The sequence below is a fragment of the Lineus longissimus genome, chromosome 9 (genome assembly GCF_910592395.1).
Source record: "Lineus longissimus chromosome 9, tnLinLong1.2, whole genome shotgun sequence".
Lineage (NCBI taxonomy): Eukaryota > Metazoa > Nemertea > Pilidiophora > Heteronemertea > Lineidae > Lineus > Lineus longissimus.
This window is the reverse complement of record NC_088316.1, coordinates 4,865,832-4,887,277: the sequence shown is the minus strand read 5'-3', so window position 1 is coordinate 4,887,277 and position 21,446 is coordinate 4,865,832. Positions and strand designations below refer to the sequence as shown.

The 21,446-nt window shown below is 40.3% G+C and overlaps 1 protein-coding gene across 5 annotated transcripts in view; it reads right to left on the bottom strand.

Annotated features, from left to right (window-relative positions):
• LOC135493434 (relaxin receptor 2-like) overlaps window positions 1-21,446 on the bottom strand; it is a 224,447-nt gene that overhangs the window by 121,524 nt on the left and 81,477 nt on the right. For 4 of the 5 annotated variants that reach the window (XM_064780779.1, XM_064780783.1, XM_064780784.1 and 1 more), the window contains exons 2-3: window positions 16,728-16,822; window positions 12,013-12,052 (exon numbers count right to left, since the gene is read on the bottom strand). The gene's annotated coding sequence lies outside the window, so the exon portion shown is untranslated. Of the gene's footprint in view, window positions 1-12,012; window positions 12,053-16,727; window positions 16,823-19,430; window positions 19,448-21,446 lie in introns of those variants that run through there. The other variant, XM_064780781.1, reaches the window with a different exon arrangement.

Here is a 21,446-nt window from a genome sequence, read left to right as displayed (position 1 = left end):
CGAGGTTATGTTCTCTTATTAACATGATGAACCTATTCGTTCATTTGTAGAAATACAGTAGGGTGACACCGAAAAATGCAACCCATAATTTTGTTTTTTTCTCCAAAATTACTGAGGGTTTAGGTCCAGATCTAGTGCATATTATATCCAGCGATGAGATGAATTTCACACGAAGTTTTAAGCCTGGCGACAAACAGCCTTTGTAGTAGGCAGTTTCAGAGAAAATGTTTTTGCAAATTCTGTTCATTTTCTCTGAAACTGCATACCACAAAGGCTGTTTGAATTTGCAAAATGGATCGGAATTTCAAGCCAATTTCTGATGCCAAATAACAATAACAGCAATACGCCCATCTAATCAGCAGAATGTGCCCTCGTTATGGCTGCTAATATAATTGCTATATTCAGGTTTTCTATTGCGTGTGGGTTTTCTTTTCTAGACACTCTGCATAAGATAGTACCAAGGTTTTGACTATTGATATCTAAGTCAAGTGCATACAATTTCACACCTTCTTTGGGCCAGTGCTTGAAACACGGTATAATTGGAAATTTTGATCATTTTCTTTGAAATTGCACACAACATAAACTGTTCGAGCGCTATGCCTGAAACTTCATCTATCTAGGAGATAACATGCATGCGATCTGGAACTGGAACCTCAGTAATCATGAAAAAATATAAAAATATTATGGGTCGCATTGTTTTTGGGTCACTGTGTATAAAATATCTCCTATACGAACCTCTGTCAAATTGTGCCTGTGCATAATTATAGTTCTGTACGCGGTCTTGTTGCTTGCATAATCCTACGCAACACTGCTCATTAGCAGCACCGCAGCGAGAGATGCAGTACAGCTGACGTGACAGCGCATATCAGGTTTGTCTGGCAAACTATCACTCTGCAATTAGTGATTGATTGCTCACAGCCTTAAGTCACATTTTCCACGGCATGAATATAGAATGATAACAAAGAAGGGATTCTTCTAGCGACTGATTTCGTCGTTCTTGATGGCGTCACCAACAGCGACGACATGTCACCAATCGACGAAGTCGTGCTACGTACGGACGTAATAAAGTAGTACGTGCTTTATCAAAATAGTTTCTAAAATGATTCATTCACATATCATCACCGCTTGAAATGCATACGTTCTTTTAAAAGGTGCTTGCATCTTTCTTCCACGCATGATTTTCGTCAGAGGCCAACGATTTTCGGTAGCTAAAACCTGGAATTTATAATATTTGCATAAGCAACGGCATTGCTGCAGCATAATTGAGACACTAGATTTAGCCAACCTTACAGCAAATATAATATCAACCGTTGTCACAAAACAGTCTTGAAGATCAAACTTAGACGGCACTTCCAAATCAGACCACGGTGCAATGGCGGTCAACTCGCCTTCTTTGCAAAAGAACGTTGTCCTGTGAGCGATCAATGAACATATGGACTTCAAATATGTTTGCAGATGCTTTCACATTAACTAACACAGGCGTTACAAGCTAAATTTGAATTCGAATTTAGACTTTGACCTCTGTACTGTGACCTTGAAAAGTAAGTCAAATTTAAGACCTGGATTTTCTATAAAGTAATGTTACATGTATTTGTGATAAGAATTAGAAATGGGATGGTCATTATCACTATTTTTTTATGTTTTCAGCTCCATGGTGGCTAAGTGGCGAACTAGACTTAATTAAACGTTGTGTCCAAAGTCATCTGACCGAGGGTACTTTGTATAAAGTTTCGGTATACCTCTTGCGGCTACAAAACGTGTTCTGTAAATGGACGGATGACGTATTCACCCTGGAGAATCAAGTCCCACATTACCGAGCATCTTATCAGGCATTCCAGTTTGCCGAGCTTGCTTGTCCTGGGAAAGGACATTTTATTCAATAAAGTTGGAAGACCTGATAAGATGCTCGGCAATTTGGAGAACTCATTCTCCAGGGTGGGATTGCGATCAACGACAGACGATAGGTGATTGCAAGAGAGCGTCAGGCTAAAAGGTGACTGTCACTTGACCCGAACAGATCCGCTAGAAGCTGCTTAACTGTAAAAAAAACAGTTGATCCGGTCAGACTACAACCATCTTTATCACAAAAAGCGCCATCATTACTCCGTTTCTTACTAAAGAATTGGCGCAGCTCGCCCGATGTTTCGCTGGTGTTATTTTATTGCGACTGGCTACAAAGGCAGAATTTCGTGAGGAAAATAATGTCACCTCCTCGGGGACCTGATCTTTGCACGCTGACAATCATCCATTGAGATGCGTGATATAGCTTGCACCATGACTATTTACTGCGATAAGCAGGCGTGCTGCCGTTAACACTGTGGGAACCAAACCACGAATATCTTCGTATTATGGGTAAAATCGCCCTCCCCCTTTCTAATACCTTTAGAAGATCAATTACGACGACGTAAGTAGGATTGAAGTGGGATCTCTCTCTACTCCTGATTGCATGCGTTCATTAACATTTCAAGCCCTTTTCAGTCCTGATAGTCCTTTAACAACCTCCATACAAGAGGCAAAGACATTGCCGGTGCATCAGACCTGTCAAGGTGTCAAATGCATGCAACCTGTCGAATCCCAGCATGAAATTCCCGGGAAAATACATATCCGTATTGGTATTGAAATGCAAAGTGTGGACCACGTGCGTTTATTTACATCACGTGACCTGCAATCGTGGATTGAATATAACATTTGCAAAGGTATAATCTGCAAACCAGGCGTAGGTTAGCATCGGGCGTCAGGCGTGATCGGGCGTCCCGGCGTCTTTCATCATAGGTCTCATTAGGGAGTTTTTCCCGAATGTACGCGATGATGACGTGCCCCGTTAACATTACGTTATATCTATTTTAAAATGTGTTTCCAATGTGATTGCATGAGGACAACCCATTTGTGTCGTATATCACTGGAAACGCCTGATTCCCCGTATTCTGCAGAATGATAACTCCGGCATTTCATTTCTTTAAATAAATCATAAGCGTCGCATTGGCTCCATTACAGCTCTGTTACCAATCTCAACTGGCAATATTACCAATTGGGCCGGGCAATCACGGAAAACCCCAAATATTATACATTTCTTCCTGGATAATTCTTACAGTGACCATTTTCCCGTAAAAGACAGTTGCTTACGCTACACAAAAATCAAAAAAATTGAGGGTCCACCATTGAACTTTTGAGATATGTTGAATTTGCACAAATCAGCGAAAAACGCACCAACTGGCACTGGACGGCATTTCAACACGGGTCCGACGCACATTCCAAGTTCAGTGTACATATACGTCGGCAACAACAGTAAAATGCCTAGTTTCTTGTTAGCCACCTATTGAGTAGCGCTCCAGGTTTCAGAAACTCCAAATAACATGTATTTGCCAAAACAACGCTAAATCAACCTGGCATACACTGAGTACCAAGATATCAATGATTTTTTTAGGAACTACGGTGATCGATGTTACGACGCTCCGTCATGGCGCGGAGTTTCTCTGTACTTTTTTACATACAGAATTTCTTCACGGTGGATTTTACCCTTTCTTCTGGAGACATAGGCATAACATTTTCACAGATGAATAAATGATACATGCATTATTGGTGAAAAAAGAGCCCTATGTCTCATAAATGAGTGGTCTTGTAACATGTGTAATACATTGCGTCCATCTCAAGCATTGTTTAGGTCCCTCGTAGCGTACCTAGGGACAAAAAAAACGTGCTAGAGCCATAAATCACCATCTATAGTTCATATCAATACCAACACTGAATATTACGGGGTTTTCGCATCAGTTCAAATCTCCACCAAGGAAAATATGGAGGAAAAAGTGCATTTGTTTGTTGAGGTTCGTATGAGTTACTAAGGCTAAGTACAAAGACAGCTATTTAATAACAAGAGGCTAGGGACTTATTGGCAACTTTCTAGACGTCAGCGTTTGAATGCCATGATTCTAAGCAAAGTCTCTCGATGCATATTTACTTGCTGTTCTTTTATAGCTCAGTTGATTACAAAGAGCGTATATGATTGTCTTGAACATGGGGCAGTCACTATGCGCAGCTTTGAAATGCGTGTGTATACTGTAGAAGATTAAGCTGTCTCAAAAAAACTCCTGCCATGACTAAGCTTACAAAGTCGACATGTGGATTACCATGAGACGAGTGCGATAAAAAACATCCAAAAAACAAACAGTGCACAGCTTCGGAGAAGCTTTTGCTTTATTCTAAAAAAATAATCCTTTTGCAAAAGTTAATGAGAACATAAACTCCAACGGGTAGCTAAAGAAAAAAGAACTGTCCGAGGGAAGTTGATCGGTGATATCTTTCTCTTGTGTCAAGAATCCGGAGGAAGCTTTTTCACACGTTGTGATTTCAATGGTCTCAATTGGCCCTCAACATCCTGAACCACTTGGTCTACATACCCCCTTTAAATGAAGTCGGGGGGAACAGATTGTCTTTCAGATTCCACAAGGACAATTGTCAAATTAACATAAGCCGTGTTCTTAAGACTCAAATTTCAAGTTAAACCAAAAACTTAATTTGTTTTCTTCCCAACCAATTATGCGCTGGGATTACTGGTCGACTCATGTTCTTCTACTTTCAACACTGATTGTCCAAGATTGGCAACTTTTTACCAGAAATCGGATAGTTTTTTTTGTATTGAGAATTACTTCAAGTCTGGTTACCTCCGTAATCTGATAGGAACGGTAAACTGCTTTTGGTTGGATACTATGGTTTTGATTACTCAATCGTCATCATCATGCACCCAAAATAAAAACTCGCAGTTCAGTGTAAGGATCGGAGTTTGATTGAAAATGGTGGCCGGAACCTGCAGGCTGTATAAAATATCAGTCTCGGTAGTTCCTGAGTTGAGCAACGTCTTCCAAAATCTGCATTTTATAATGCATGTTATTCCAATTGTGCTCACCGTAGTTGAAAGCAATGTTACGCACTGTAAATTATGTACGATAAGTGAATAGGTGATATGTAGCCTAATAGCTAGGCGTACTCATACATGTATATTAAGTGGCTAGTAGTAGGACAGGGCAGTATATATTAGTTTATGATCTGACCAATAATTGTCGATGACATCGACTGGTTCAATATTATGTGATAAAGCAGTGTTGGTGAAGACTTGGTCTAACTTTGAGTCAAAATCTGTGGTGTTTTTAGTCATGTGCTGTGTGAAATTAAATCCTTGAAGCATGTAGGTTTCTAATTTTGCATTGTAGTTTTCAGTATTGGCTATTGACATCATGTTGAAATCGCCCACGATGAGGTATATTTCGGTTGGTTCATATGTTGAGAGGCACTCTTGTAGTCTATAGACCAGGTTTTGAAATGTGCAACTTGGTGCACTGAAATGGATGACTGTGTTAGAGTCTTTTGGATGGATGCTAAGAGATATAGATTCAAAGTCATTGCTGGTAATGAATCGTTTCTCCATTATTCTTATATGATTTTTCACATAAATCATTAGACCATGAGCCTAATGGCCAACTTAAGCTATTTGACCTCTGTGACCTTGAATCCATGAGACACACATACTGTAGTCGCTAGATGTACCTATGATATCAAATTGGTGGCAATCAGGCAAGTACCATAGTTAAAGAAAAATCACATTTCTAAGGTTTTCAGACTTGGCCCCCTAGTGGCCAAATGGTGATTTAGATCGGATCGAACTTCGACACCTGAGATCACCAACCATAGGGTACATGTGTATCAAATTTTGGATCAAAGATCATTGTGGTTAAGAATCATGCCGTAGTTGCAGCCCATCGACCAAATTGCACCATTTTACCTCATTGACCTTGAAAAGTAGATCAAATATAAAATCCATGTGACATATACTGTGTCGTGGTTAGATGTACCCATGATATCAAATTGGTGGCAATCGGACAAGTAGTTAAGGAATAATCACATTTTTAAGGTTTTCAGGTTTGGCCCCCAGGTGGCCAAACGGTGAATCAGATCGGACCCAACTTCAGTCCCTGAGATCACCTGACTATTGGTTACATGTGTACCAGATTTGAGATCAACGGTCGCTGCGGTTAAGAAACGTGCCTAACGGCCAACGTACGCCATTTCACCTCTCTGACCTTGAAAAGTAGGTCAAATCAAAAACCCGTACCCCTAGTGGCCAAACGGTGAATCAGATTGGACCCAACTTCGATCCCTAAGATCACCTGACTATTGGTTACATGTGTATCAAATTTGAGATAAATGGTCATTGCGGTTAAGAAACGTGCCATAGTTACACCCTAACGGCCAACTTAGGCCATTTGACCTCTGTGACCTTGAAAAGAACGTCAAATCTAAAACTCGTACGATATGTGATGTATCCTTGCTAGGAGTACCTACCATAAAACGTTTATTGAAAACACATAACACACTTCTCACGTTTTCACGTTTGGCCCCCTGGTGGCCAAGTTAAGAATCGGAGCGGATTGAAATTCAGTGTCAGAGGTCATCTGACGTAGGGGGTCACGTGTGCAAAGTTTCAAGTTCACAGTCCCGGGGGTTAAGAAACGTGCCACTGTTTTAGAAATAGGATACGACGACGGAAGACGGACGACGGACACTGCGGTGTTGCATAGATTCCCCTACGGTGAGCCAAAAACTAGGATTTTGTATGGTCATTATAATATATGTACATTGAAAAAAAGTGTTTCGCAAAGGCCCGTCGCTCGGTCCCAACGCAAAGGCAATTTTGTAGAGCCTGGAAAAAACAACTGACAATCTGTGTCACTATGATTATCGTCGTTGTTTCTTTCAAATCAGCAGCATTAGCCAAACCAAAAATGATATGGGGCCGCTATTCGATCAGCCATTGAATTTCCTAAGTTACCTAGCGGGTACACGTAAGCCAAGTTTGGTGTGTGTAGTAAAAACGTTTTCAAAACGGGCCACCAGTGTCTAACGGCGATGCTCGGACAGGGTAAGTGTTGCATATACAAAGCATGTCTTTTGATAGAGTCAATAGATATCGATGATGGGAATGGCATTACCCCTCCCCCTCCCTCTCTCGTGAATGCGGAAAAGAAACAGTTCTGTTGACAATGCGCGAATGAATCGTCACTTGAATTAGCCTGTGGTGCGACAGTCATGACTGTCGGGACTTGCATCTGCCATTTCTAATGACAACTGTCGACACCAGAATCAACAAGTGAAACTTTGAGAGATAGGGTTGGTCGCAATGTTGACAAAGTGTCAAGAGTCACACAGAATTATACCCTTCATGTCGCAATACATTGTTTCTACCTTTTCCCCTTAGAAAACCACTTGAGATATTGAGTGATTTACAGACTCTAAGTTAACATTGTGTTCTATGAGAGCGTTGGTTTTTCATTAAGGAAAACACACGTTTAACGATGTCAACCTTGAAAACCCTTTGACTTTTAGCAATAACGTAGGGAAAACGATACATCTGGGGAAGGGTGCTTTCGATTAGCCATACTTAAGTAAAGTGCATTGAGCGGTAAGGTTCAACACAAAAGTTTGATTTATATATTCCTTGATATATCTCTCTGAACCCGCCAAACAGTTCCAATTGCACGCATGCCCAAGGGGATTAAATAAATTAACCACCAACGATTTGATGATTGTTTTTGAATCAAATGAGTCAACAAATTGAAACTTGTCAACATGTTCTGCGGGGCTGATCCGAGAGGCCGGCCCGGGGTCATCATCAGGGACATGTTTACCTCGCCAGATGTTTATTACAAATAGAAATGTGAGCGATAGTGCTATACTTACGGATCAGCATCTTGACCCCCGAGGTTTTGAGATCGCTGAAGCGGACGCAGATACATTGTACATGAGATTCAGGTTGAAGGAACAGTTGGTGTAGCGGCAAAAGAAAATGTGATAGGAACTTTTAGAGTATTTGCTCGTCTCGATGATGTATGCCAGGCTACCCCCAACCCTGCGGTTGACACTGTTGAATAATGTGTATCATTGTCCTCTTAATAATAGGGGACCCAGAGTTTTATAGAATTATGCAATGTTTGTCATCTTACATTTGCAGCTCTTGGGGCAACTATCCAAAGTTACTTTTTTGTTTTGATGCTATGCAGACCTACGGTACGACCGACAAAAACAACAACACAATTTTAGCAGCATTGTATTTATGGAAAAATGGCAGTCAGTCGGAACAAACAAATACTGTCATAAAAATCCATGTCTTATAGATACCAAATTCATGCAAATTTAATGCCATATCATTTCGTTAAATGACACCAATGTGATTGAAGAGACCGGTTTGTCGTTTTTGAATAAGATGCATTGATGACTTCTGTCAACGCTTGCTTTGCATTTAATCTTCTTACCAAACATTCCAAGCGTGACATTAAAAATGCATCATATCGGACTAATTTGCAAGAAACAAATTAAAGAGTGAAGCCCTTCGTGACAATTATGACATAGATTCGTGGCAGCTAGACATGTAGGTTTAATATAGGCTCTTCCCCATTAAGTAGTCTGCCGACGAGGCTTTAATTGAGGTTGGTTTCCCAACAGCGCTGCGATGTTTTGCCTAAACATATATCGTGTACATCTGCGCGTGCTGTTCAACCAGATCACAATGGCGTAGTGATATATCAAAAATATCATTCAAAGAGCGTATCAAAATGGCTATTTTGATGACAACTATATAATCTTAAGCACCTCATTTCATAAAAACAGCATACTTGCGGTTTTTATCTACTGAAATGTGATTCAAATAGCCTTTTTTACTTATCATTTTCATGTTAATAACCCAGCACCCCTGTCACACAGTGCCACAGTACCTCGATCTATGAGTGGAGTTTGTATGATTGCACAAAGCACTAACCGCGAAATCATGCACCCAGTCAAGTGGTGCGCACTTGAGCCTCTTTCTCACTTGGCGGCACGTTGAAGCGAGGTACAGCAATTTAAAGAGCGACTGATCGACGTCAAATTGCTTGCGTTGTCAATACCTGTTTAAAGCAGAGAAGGTGTAAGTTCAATGACTGTTCGATCCAGATGTGTTGACGAAGGATCAAGTCATGACTATAATGGGGATCATTTCAATTATTATATAAACAGGTAATGTTGTAAACGTGTCTGGAAAGGCAAACCGTTTAACCTTAAAAAGTAGCCCATTCCTTTCAAGAATTATATTTGTATAGCGCACCTCAATGAACTACAGTCAGCAGAACTTTAAATTACTCGCGAGATTTTGCGTCATCCCTCAACATCAACGGTGTCAGATTTTAATGGAAAGTCAAAGACTCTTATAATGAAAGGATTATTATGTGATTCACAAATGGAGAGTGCAGACAGTGCTGAGACAGTTATAATCTTTATTTTTAAAATGCGCATTATATCATCAATGGTGTTATCTACAAACTGTGGAGAAAACACCAAGAATAGAAGATATTAAAACATTCTGATGCGCTTTCATATATCTCTAGACAAACTTCTGAAAAGTAATGAAAAGGCCAGGGCCGATTGAGCTCACCGTATTGATATGTGGTGGTTCGGAATTCGTGCTGGTTAAGAAACATGCTACATGTATAGTATATAGGCAAAAAATCAAAGTCGGTATGACATGTGATGTATCCTTGCTAGGAGTACCTACCATAAAGATATTATTGAAAACAAAGTCACTAATAAGCGAGATATTGCACTTTTACCTTTTCAGTTTTTGCTCCCTGGTGACCAAGTCGAGAATCATTCTGGATCGAAATTCCGTGTCAGAGGTTAACTGACTTAAAGGGTAACATTTATAAGGCAACAATATAAACGTACTTGAATTTGAATTTGAATTTGGGAACCAAGTTTCAAGTTGTTACCTTTAGCGGTTAAGAAACATGCCATTCTTACACTCAAACGGCCAATTTACGCCAATTGATATCTGACCTTGAAAAGTATGTAAAATCAAAAACCCGTCTGATATGTGATGTAACCTTGCTAGGAGAACCTACCAAAAATATCTTGTCGCAAACGAGTCACCAATAGTGAGGTTTCGCAACGACCCGTGTAGGTCCTACGACGACGTTTATCTATTGTGTGAGTTTACCTGAACAATAGATAAACGTCGTCGAAGGGCCTAACCGGGCGGTTGCGAAACCTCACTACTAAGAGAGATATCACACTTTTTAGGTTTCCACTTTTGGCCCCTTGGTGGCCAAGTCAAGAATCAGATCGGATCGAAATTCAGTCTCAGGGGTCACCTAACCTGGGGGTCCTGTGTACAAGGTTTCAAGTTCAAAACTCGAGCGGTTAAGAAACGTGCCACCATTTTTGAAACAGGATACAGACGACGACGGACGACGGACACTGCAGTATTGTATAGACTCCCCTACGGTGAGCCAAAAACGGGATTGCGGCCAAAAAAACACATGATGAGATTCAGCGAGCGACACAACTGATAACCTGAAGCAATGCCAATCAACCTGCGGAAAGAATGTACACTGTTATTTCTCGCAGCCATGCTCAGCTATAAACCACGTCACAAAAAAGTAGGTGGAACATCGCGTCGCATTTTATCACTTTCCATTATCAAGTCGAGGGTGGTTGCATGCAAGTGTTAGTCTGTACGCAACCAACCTATACTATGGGCGGTTATTACCGCAAATAAAGACAAACCAAAGCAAAGACACTTGTGTAGCATATCAAGGACACGTAGATTGATACTCCTATGTGTGCCACATCAAAGACATCTGGACCATACACCGCATCAAAGATAACGATGCGAAGTCAACAGGCGGCGCCACCGTTTTGGGAAAAGTAAAAAACGATTTCGACAACTATAGGTTTTTGTTGATATAAGCGACTATTTTTATTTTTATAATCATTTTTTTCTCACAGTGAAATTTTTATTAATTGATTCAACTTCGATAAGTTAAATGAGAAGAAAAATAAATATCTCGACTTGAAAAAAAAATTTAATTTCAATTTTTTTTTCTTGACTTGAAAAAAAATATCTTGACTAGAAAATAATCATTTCGACTAGAAAAAAAATCATTTCGACTTTTTGAAGCAAACGGCTTGCCATAGGAGAGAGGTGGCAAATAACAACAACGTCAACAGGCATACGGCCGCCAGCAATCTACAGTGGCGCCGCCTGTTGACTTCGCATCGTTATCTTTGACGTGGTGTATGGTCTAGATGTCTTTGATGTGGCACACATAGCAGTATCAATCTACGTGTCCTTGATATGCTACACAAGTGTCTTTGCTTTGGTTTGTCTTTATTTGCGGTAATAACCGCCCATACTATACCTCATCAGTTTCAACTGTTGTCCGCGTTTCATTCCACAATAAATTCTCCGCCTTCTTATTAGAAATCGTCAGTTGGCATAAGCATACCTACCGGAGGGGGGGGGCAGCAGTAGGGTTAATGCCCCCAAAAGTCACCAAAAAAATGTGTTTTGATCGTGATTTTTGGGCGAAAAAAATTAGCTACATGTACATGTACGCCCCTGGTAGGGAGGTCTTTTTTCGCCATTAAGTCTGAACCACACGTCATTCCTAGCTTTCCCAACTCCCTGGTTCGCTCATTGCGGAGAAGACGTACATGTAATTAAGCTCAAATTGATGAGCAGAGGCTATCGTCGTTCGGGTAGCTACATTGTACAACTAGGAGTTCCAAATGAGAGCGATTGTACCCGTTCAAAAGGCGACATTGTATAAATGTTGAGATGCAAGTTTATACAAGATCGGCAAATGAAGGTTTGTGGTCTTGCAAAATAATTAAGTTCCCGAAATAAGTTCCGTGCTGTTAGAGCTAACAGCGTGTATAGCTGGTGGTAATCAAGATTTTTTAAAAACTATTGCCGAGGAAAAAAAGATAATCGGATAGAAATAAGTTCACATGTACTGCATCAGATAGCGAAACATGCTTAGCGTCTATCGACTGTGATTAAATGACATGAAGGGCTTCATATTGAAGTTGGCGAATCATTGTGTCGAGTGATTCGACGGTAATGTCAACAAGAGCGCAAAAATTCATATAGTCCTTATAAAGCGAAAAGTTTCGATTCACGACCTGGGTGCACAATAAATAAAGGCTTACCTGCTTATTCCGTGGCTTCTATTAGTCCTCTAAGAACAGTCTAAATCAGAAGAAGAAAACACTGGTAAGACACTTGATATACCAAGCGTGGCGAATCTGTGTTACCGCTGTTTACCCCGACAGCAAACACTTCTCGGGGAAAGCGATCTCATTCGCTCGGGAAAATCAGCAGTGCGAGTTAGAGGTTCCAAAATGAGCATTTCAATGGTCCTCGATTTCAATGGTTTCATTCGATTTGGCAGACCCAAAAACCTGGGGATAGGCGTTGGAATTAGGTACCTAACTGAGTAGAATTCGAGATGTAGGCGAAAAAATGTCTTTTTACGGCCATTTTGAAATCAAAGATGGTCGCCGTTATAGCGTCACAAAAAGTTGGCAACAGGCGGTTTTGAACTTCTAAGGTCATTTCCGACAACTCCTGAAATTTTCAAATACTTTTACCAGAAAGACGCATATAAATTACATAAGCCGACGGACTGCAAGTTGACATGCCATCCATTGTTTATGGTGTTCGACACGCAATTTGGAAAAACTGATACCCCTACATGGTACGTACATGTACTGTATTCAGTGTGATTAATTGCTATATTACCTACCAGCAAACAGGTATCAGCATGCAAGCTAAACCAATTATCAATATACGCGTGAGGAGTAGAATTGAATATTCAACTCTATCAATCTTAAGACGATTACCTGCAAACATTCCTTTAGAAAGCGTATACATGTAATTCAATAGTTTCAGTTTCATGCGATCGGGTGGCATTGCTTTGAGAAAGGTCAGTACACAAATTGGTCCAATATCGTCCAATTATAGTCTCTAATTGAGCCAGCTGGAGATCACATTTCCCTGTTCCCAGAGTGAGAGTTCAATTATTGGTGAAGGTAATCCTATAGGTTGACAATAAAATGTAGGACAGTCGTTATCTGTAGCATATGTACCGTTTTTAACTATCTCTAACTCAAGGTATTCATAAAGACCATGAATACTTGCTAATTCTGTCTTACCGCAATAATATGGTGTGCATGCGCATTTGATCGCAATATTTCACACTGAATCTCTTAAAAATAGTTTTTTGGGCTATTGAAAAACCGTTTAGGGTCTTAATTGAACCAACACAAATATAAACCCCGTAGACGTTTTTCAGGGAAGTGCAAAACACTTTGAGGTTTTTTACAAGCTAGGAAACTTTTTCATATCTCTGAAAATATTCTAGGGGGTGCATAGAATATCTATCAACTTGACTGTATCAGCCGCGCTCTCCGGCTTTCGCCAGAGCATATTTTTGTTCTCAATAAATAATATGGACTAGTCGAAATAATTGTGCATCCAACCAGGGGCGACAAGGGCGGCGTCGATAATTTTACGTGACGGATAACTGAGTTGCGGGTCAGGCCATTGGCCCTATTCGTCATTTCTGATTTGAGAGTTATAAGATTGCCAATGGTTTTTATGCTAATGTGATTTGATGCGATTAGAGATCCGTGCTAAAGTTACTGCGACTCTAAAGACAGGCCTACGGGGTATAACTTCATAGGGGAGGTAATGACCTGGTTTGTAATTTATCCATCACCAAAATAGAGAGGGCAGGACTCGAACAAGAGAAATTCGGATATTTGTGTGGCTAATATATCGTTCATGACTTTGACATAGTATGGTTCACTGAGCCACCCCTAATGTCTAAGCCATCTTTTTGACAGCGCAAGTCCATTTTTCCACCCACACAGATAGGGAATAGGAATGATAGGGTAAGGGCCCCGTGGGGTCGATTTACTGGCAAGCAACAATGCACGTCCCTTACAGCGACCAATTAAATAGATCCCAAAATAGAATATGTTATGATGTGACTTAGTGGAGAACAACAACGATCTAAAGAGATTTGGTAACCCAACGTTAAAAACTGATAGCCCTTCTTAAAACACTGTCTGATAGAAACACTGATAGTCCGACTTGAAACACCTACTATCCTTCGAAAATAAACACTGACAGTTCTTCGTAAAACACAATTAATACAGCTGCGGTTTTGTGGCCGGACAGGAATCAACAGTCGCATGAAAGCTAGAATCAATTGATCACCCAATAAATAGCTTGATTGCCCAATCTATCGATTGATTACGCAATTGATCATGAAGAGTGTTGCCAGTTTGGGTAGCCTTTGATCATCAATCTCTTGATTGACGAATTGGTTCTGGATCATTATGCGCCTGTGAACAACCCTGTGGATTTTAAACTTCCGTAGATTTATAAAGGAAATGAAATTGATGGGCATATCGAATAATCTCAAGCAACTAATCGAGTTCAAGTCATCTTCAATTACACTGAACCACAGTGCCGCAACCTCGTTTCAAACCGCTGCACTGCTTGCGGCTTACAGTACAGAAAGTGGAGTTCAGAAAAACATAGTAACTGCATGTGACCGAATGCAAATAACATCTCGTAACCGAATATCAAAGTGACTGTGGCATATCGAACCTTTAATTGAATTGAACGATTTCGTAACGTCGGCCTTTAAAAAACAGCAATGCCTTGAAGTGAAGAGTGTCTTCAACACCTGTGTCACTCTCATCATCAGAGTACCGTGTTCAATCGACTATTTTTAACCTGAAGATGAATCTTCATGCCTCAAGCTCAAAGAGCTAATATGCATTTTAAAGCTTGTTTACTGCCAGTATCTCGGCTAGAAAGAAAGTGCGTTTAATTGATTTGCGACGCAACTGTAAATCAACTTCTTTAACTATTGACTGTACAGCCTTACTTTGATTAGAGAAGGAGACAAAGATTATCATAAAACCATAAAGGAATAAAAATAAAAAATGCAGATTGTCATTTTCTTCTCGCCTCCTCCCTACAAACTCCTTTCATGGTTTCTTGAGATAATCCCACACGCGATGATCGTGTTCCTGGAAAAAAATAAAGCAATCATTGTGACCGTAGAAGAAAAAACATCAAACTCTCTGCTTCCTAGTATTTACATGAAGACAATGGCCGCAGCAGACCCGTTTGGTGGCTGGCACGAGTCGACAGAATTCCGAATTCTGAATTATTGCCTGGCATAATAGTCTCAATTGTGGTGTCCCATAAATCAGACAATCAAAACCTAAAATCTCTCCTGAATTATGTCGCGTCATAAAGCTGAATTGTGGTGTGGGTATATTCGGCAAAAGCAATCAACCAGTCAGATAGCCGGGAATTGTGGACGGATGTGTCATTTATGGAGGACGAGAGTGAGAATATATTGTGGACGTTATTTGTGGGTTGATGTTATTTCCGGGGTTATGAGTGGCTGATTTCAAGTGAGGGTCACAATAATGAGGAATCATGCCCTGGCATAAATCTGAATTGTGTCAACTCGCGCCAGCCACTGTGCTCATGGAATATGCCTTTGCTCAACCGAGGATGTCCTGGAACATTGGGATTGCGGACGAATCAGAGGCACGTGGAAATAAGAGCTCAATTATAGCCCACCCCTCCCCCCCCCCCCCATCGACTGACAAACACTCCCCCACTGACAACACACACGTAACATAATAGAAGGTACTGCACTGTAAATTTGGCGATCTCGGTCACTACATTGGCAACAAGATTACAAAGTCATCGCAAACGATTTTATCAAAACTCCAACTGTTTTGCATAGTGAGAATACTTTATTTTATCATGGCACACAGCACAGCAGTAATCTTTCGCCGGCAATTGGAAAAGTTTCAGAAATGTCAAAACATGCAGTTCATCTGGCTGTCAATGTATGATGTAGCGTGTACATGTATATGCGTATTGAGCAATTCATTGTACCTGTGGACGAATCTCTTCTTTAGCAACGGAAAAAATATGAAAATTATTTTTTATGTCCTTCCATTACAACAGGGATAACAATGGGCCAACTCAAAACAGAAAAGAAAGCAGCAAGTACAATTTCACAGCCTATGGAAATAGACTTTTCTGAAATGTTTACGGGAGGATCCGGGGGGGGGGGCATTCTAATCCAGCAAGTAGATACATTTCTAAATAACAGCACGTATATATTTTATACGCAAAATGTTTAGTTTTTATTCCCATGCTACATGTATGCTTCTACAAGTGTACTAATACGTGTTTACAACAGAGTTGTCAGCCTATTCGTACTGTCATTAGGGTTCCAGCTGCAATCACAGATTCTTCATGAGATCCTGATTACATCATCTAGCAATCTATTCGAAATACATTTTTGATACTTGTGTAATAAGAATATAGGTGTCTCATTATAATTTGTCTGAGCTGACTATTTGTAACATTGATTGTGAAGCAAATGGATATGTGAATTGGCAGGAAAAAACTATCCCAGTGAGATTTACTTGCGAGAAATACTGGCTATTTTTGTGACTGAATACCTGCTTTCGCATTAAAGGTATGTGTTGGAGGTTGAACAAAGCTGTGGTTGATACAGCCACAGACGTTTGTCCATTACTAATTTGGAGGGAAGTCCCTCGTTTGTGCACCATTGCCAATTGTGGAGCAAGCATGCAGCACGTACCAGAACTCTGATGTAAACCTGTAAGGCGCATGTATGAAACAATATCAAGGAAACGATTGATTGTTGTTTGTTATTGCCCCTAGATGTCACGAGCATTAACTAGCAATTCCAGCCACAAGCTGCTGAGAGCAATCCGTCGCGTGATCCATTCACCTGAAAAGAAGCGACGACTCCTCGGATCCCAGGTATGAAAGTTAAGAAAGTGCTTACCTGTTCACGAGGGTATTAGGCCAAACCCCACGGTTAACTTTTGTCGGAAATGTCCATTATTAGCAGGACTTCACAGGGAATCCTCTGCGGCATACCTGGAGATGGAAAAGATGGGAAGATTAAGAAGACAATTGTGTCATCACGGACGTGTAATTGCGGGAAGAGTTAGCAGGTGGTTGTTGAATTATATGGAATGCCACAGAGCTTCTCTGCAAGATTCAGCAGCGTTTTTCGTCCCTGTATGTTGCTGATTGGGAGGACAAATGTCAAATGTCAACATTTTCTACCAGTGTGACCGAGTGATAAAAACATTAGTAAAGTATATGTAGTGCAATATTGTTGAAAAAACATCACGGATTGCTTTCCGCTGATTACGCTTGGGTAATAATCTTTTTCTGCATATTCATGCGGCGGTTTTATCCAGCCAAGGAAAAATAAAGAAGCCGATATCAAAATCCAGCAATTGAGCGTTTTTTGGCTGGCACAATTTGGCAACCCGGCGATAAGGCTTGGTGAGAGGAAACCATACTGCCACAGTCTTTCTGGCACCCAGTGAGCACATGCGCCGATAATATCAGGACAAGGTACTTGTGGCAAAACGTCCCCGGATTAAAGACAGTCGCAATGTCCTGGCATTTGAGGGTTCCATTCAAAAGATAGATTTCCAGTAGTTGTTCACTTATGCCCCATTCCTTGCATTTTCTTGAATTTTGCTCTGTAACTGAATTTCCTTTCTCATTTTTGAGTCCGATGAAAGGGAGACAAAATCCATCAAGTATCAGGCAAGTATTTTTCTTTAAAAAAAACATTTCAAGAAATTAAATGAAATGTCAAAAACGATAAATGACGATAGATGATAGCATATAGTGAATTATGCCCCCACACACATCATACACGCGCACCCCAACCCCACCAATTATACCGACGCCCCACCACCGACGTCAGCCCGGCCCCCGTATCGTTAAAGCACTCACACAAGAGCCACACGACACCCAATTCAGACCACCTTTATTTATGGTCCCCGCACCTCACAGTGTGGGGAGCATATTGAGATTAATCAGGTTCTGGTTTCTTATTCTTCTTGTTCCACAGAATATATATGGAGGCAGTCCAGCCAACCTGCGAAATAAACCAAAATCAATCACCCCAGTCCCATCAAACTCATTTTCCTCGATGAAACTCGCAAAAACATTTTCACAACTCTGATGGTTCTGGAGTACAATGGTTGCTATTTCATCCAACTCTACATATAAAGTACATAATTTTTTATGTCGTTTGTCGACTGACGCCGGAGTTGTTCGAAGACCGCGCGGACCGTTTGCATGTGGTGGCTGCCATTTGTAAACAAATCGCAATGCTCAGGTCCGTGTGTTAAATGATCAAGAACGGTCCACAATGCGATGGTTGAATTTAAAAATGAGGTATGTAATTGCTTCAAATAATTATCGGAGTTCCATCGGAAATGAATGAATAGTTGGGGTGCTGATTGAACTATTATTGAGCGTGTTATTTTGAGTAAAGGAGGGGGTGTCCGGAAATAGATCATCCGACACACAGAATGTACAGAACACTGCGTACGTACAGTGCTAGTGAATGGTCCGTCGTTGACGCTTGACATGGTAATTAGGGAAGTCAAGTAGTTTTGAAGACATGTACCCTTGGGGTGACCGCTACTCGTAGACCAAATTTCGGTATTATTTCATTTCTGGGTTTGGCCAAAGAGCTGGGGACTTTTTTGAGAAAAACAGAAAAAGTGCAACTCATTGAACTGACATTCAACAATGGTCATGTGTGGCACGTTTTGTAACTGAGCTGAATCGTTGCCCAATATCATTCATGGTTTGGCTAACAGGGAGCGTTATGTAAAAACACAAAAAGTGGGATATCTCCGTTGATAATAGTCCATGCTAAATCTGTAATTTACACCTCCATACCATCTTTCTCTAATTTGGGGCCCATCAAATTTGCTGCAAAGCAAATTTCAGATTACTAGTTGTTGGATAAGCAATTGCAACAACATACACCTCTTTATCGATAGGCCTATAGCAAAAAAAAACAACAGCAGGACCAACTGATTGAGAAGATCAGGAAAAGTAGACGGTCGCAAAAAGCTTGCTTTCCCTTACATACCAGTTACCTAGATATCGCATAAAGTCTGATTCCCAAGCAATCAAACATTTTCAATACATATATACCCGTAGTGTCCTACCCATGTTGATATTATGACAACTAACTTTCCATAACATGATACACCCACTGCGGTTAAAATCACGTCATTGTTGATCGTAAAATGTGTTAATTTTTGTATCAATACTAAAGATGAACATGTAGGACTTGTTTTAACCTCAAACAGAAGGGAGTAAACGTTATTCAAATGTTTTAATAATCCGAATACAGGGGTCAAAGGTCTGTAAAATATCACTATTGGATAAGAATGATAATCACAGTTGTTTGAAATGCTATATATAAATGAAGATGGAAAAGTCAGAAGACGAAAGGCCTGGCCCTGATATATATAAATGAAGATGGAAAAATCAGAAGACGAAAGGCCTGGCACTGTATCGTAGTGTATTCTGTGTATCGTAGTGTATTGTCCCATACAAAATGTCCGTAGGGCAAAATTTCTTGATTCTATCGATAATTAAACGCAAAGTGCGTATCAAACAAGGAAATAACTATCACAACCGTTCATTATCTACTTACATGAGAAAAGAATCCCTCGATAGTTGGTATTGTCCAAATAAAAGTAGATTAATGACTGAGGCCTGAAAGCTTTGTAAACACCGCTGCCTCACTCGATCAGACTTGGGAATCCCCATCTTCATCAAGTGACGCGGTCACCAGACTGCATCATTCTTTAACGAAAGCGCCACCAATCCATTGATTATTTTGTTTGCTTTTGGAACCTTTTTTAGACCTCGCTGTCTGTCCTTGGTTGTATAATCAAGACCGCTCGGTAGACCTGAACTTACGTCCAAAACCTCGGCTCTGCCTCAGATTTTGGTCTGCATTTTCGGTCTGATCGATCCGAGACAAGCTGTTTTGCTAAAATCCTTGGCGAAAAAGGAGGTAGTTTCGGTTTTCTTGCCTGAGGATTGGAAATACTGTGAATGTTTTGATTCTGAGCGAAGTGGACTTGTCGCCTGCGATTGACTAGTTCAGGCTAAGTAAAATTATTGAAGATTGGCGACCTGGTAGAACTACTATTCGAGCTTCGAAATACATGTACTAGCTTTCTCGAGTAACAAAGCTGATGAACATCACGAAAAGCTTTGTATCTCATATCATATTTTGCTTTGCTATAAACATATTGTATGCAAGTCATACCTTACAGCAATCCACCCGTGCCACTACTGATAAATGTCATGATCCTGTTGATATAACAGTTTCCATGTCAATAACTAAATGTGGTTTGATGCACGGAATGAGTAATGTGATCGTAAATGTGTTATTTCATTTTATGATATGTTTTTTAGCATGATACAATAACTGACTCGCGGAACAGAATGAAACTCACCTGATAAATTGGTTTATTTGATAATGCTTTAGCACGCGTAGAGTAATGCCATTTTCGATTCCTAATAAAACGAATGAGATATCGCTATAATGAGATATCGTTTTAATGGCAGAGTACGCGTGCCTTGCTTCTTAGTACTAGCATATACCCATGGAGCGGGCAAAGTTGAAATGTGATATACATTAGTTAAATGGGCACGATGATTGAACTACATTAAATTTCTAACGTTACTGAAGTTTTATTAAAGGTTAAACACGCAATGAACTGCATTTAGGGACTTATTGCTGCTATCTACATGCAACCCCCAATAGATTGATTGGAGTACGCTATTTTACACAATGCATTGAGACCAGTGACAGCAGGTCCTGTTCCAAATAAGGCCCTCACATATTAGGCATATCACCTACCCACTCCCGTACCCAATGCCACTGTCGGATCAAAGCCAGGTGCATGGAGAGATGCAGAGCACAATTCAAACTGACAACATCAGTCAGTAAAGAATAAATCAAAGAGCAAGCGCTGGCCACTGTACATATTTTGTCCATCCTGGCATAACTGTTTCTCGAATAGAACTAAAATAGAATAGGCTAATCATTAATCTCCCTGCTAATACCCTGCACCATGGACCAGGTTGTGTAGCACTACATACGTGCTGGAAGCTAATACTGATGTGGCAGGGAGAATATGCGTGAAGTTTGTGTATGCTTTTGAGAATGAGCGGAGCTCTCCAGTCGACGTGCTCTCTGAAAAGTTGTTATTTATTCTAAAACCACCAAGATATTCGACGTATGACACCCTCAGTGACACTCTTACTTATGATCCACACCTACGAAACCAAAAGTTGCAAGAATTCGACGCATTTTCGAGGCCCAATTTTGAAACAAAAATCGCCTCCTATTTAGCGGCCACAACGCGCATTATAGTATAGATGTCGACATCGTGGCCATTGCTTTACCAACTTTTATCAATAAAAAAACCAGAAATTTAACAATTTTAAACTCTACCATCTACCGGTAATTTAGTATAAGCCGTAAAGAGCAAAAAGTGTAACCTCAAAATTAAAACTTAAGATTTGTGATTTTTCTTTTGGTGCAATATGCATGTATAATATTTCTTCTGTTTTTTTGCGAATCAATATCATTTTCAAACTTAACAAAAACCTCACGTGGCATACAGTATATATTGAAAACAACAAATTGCCT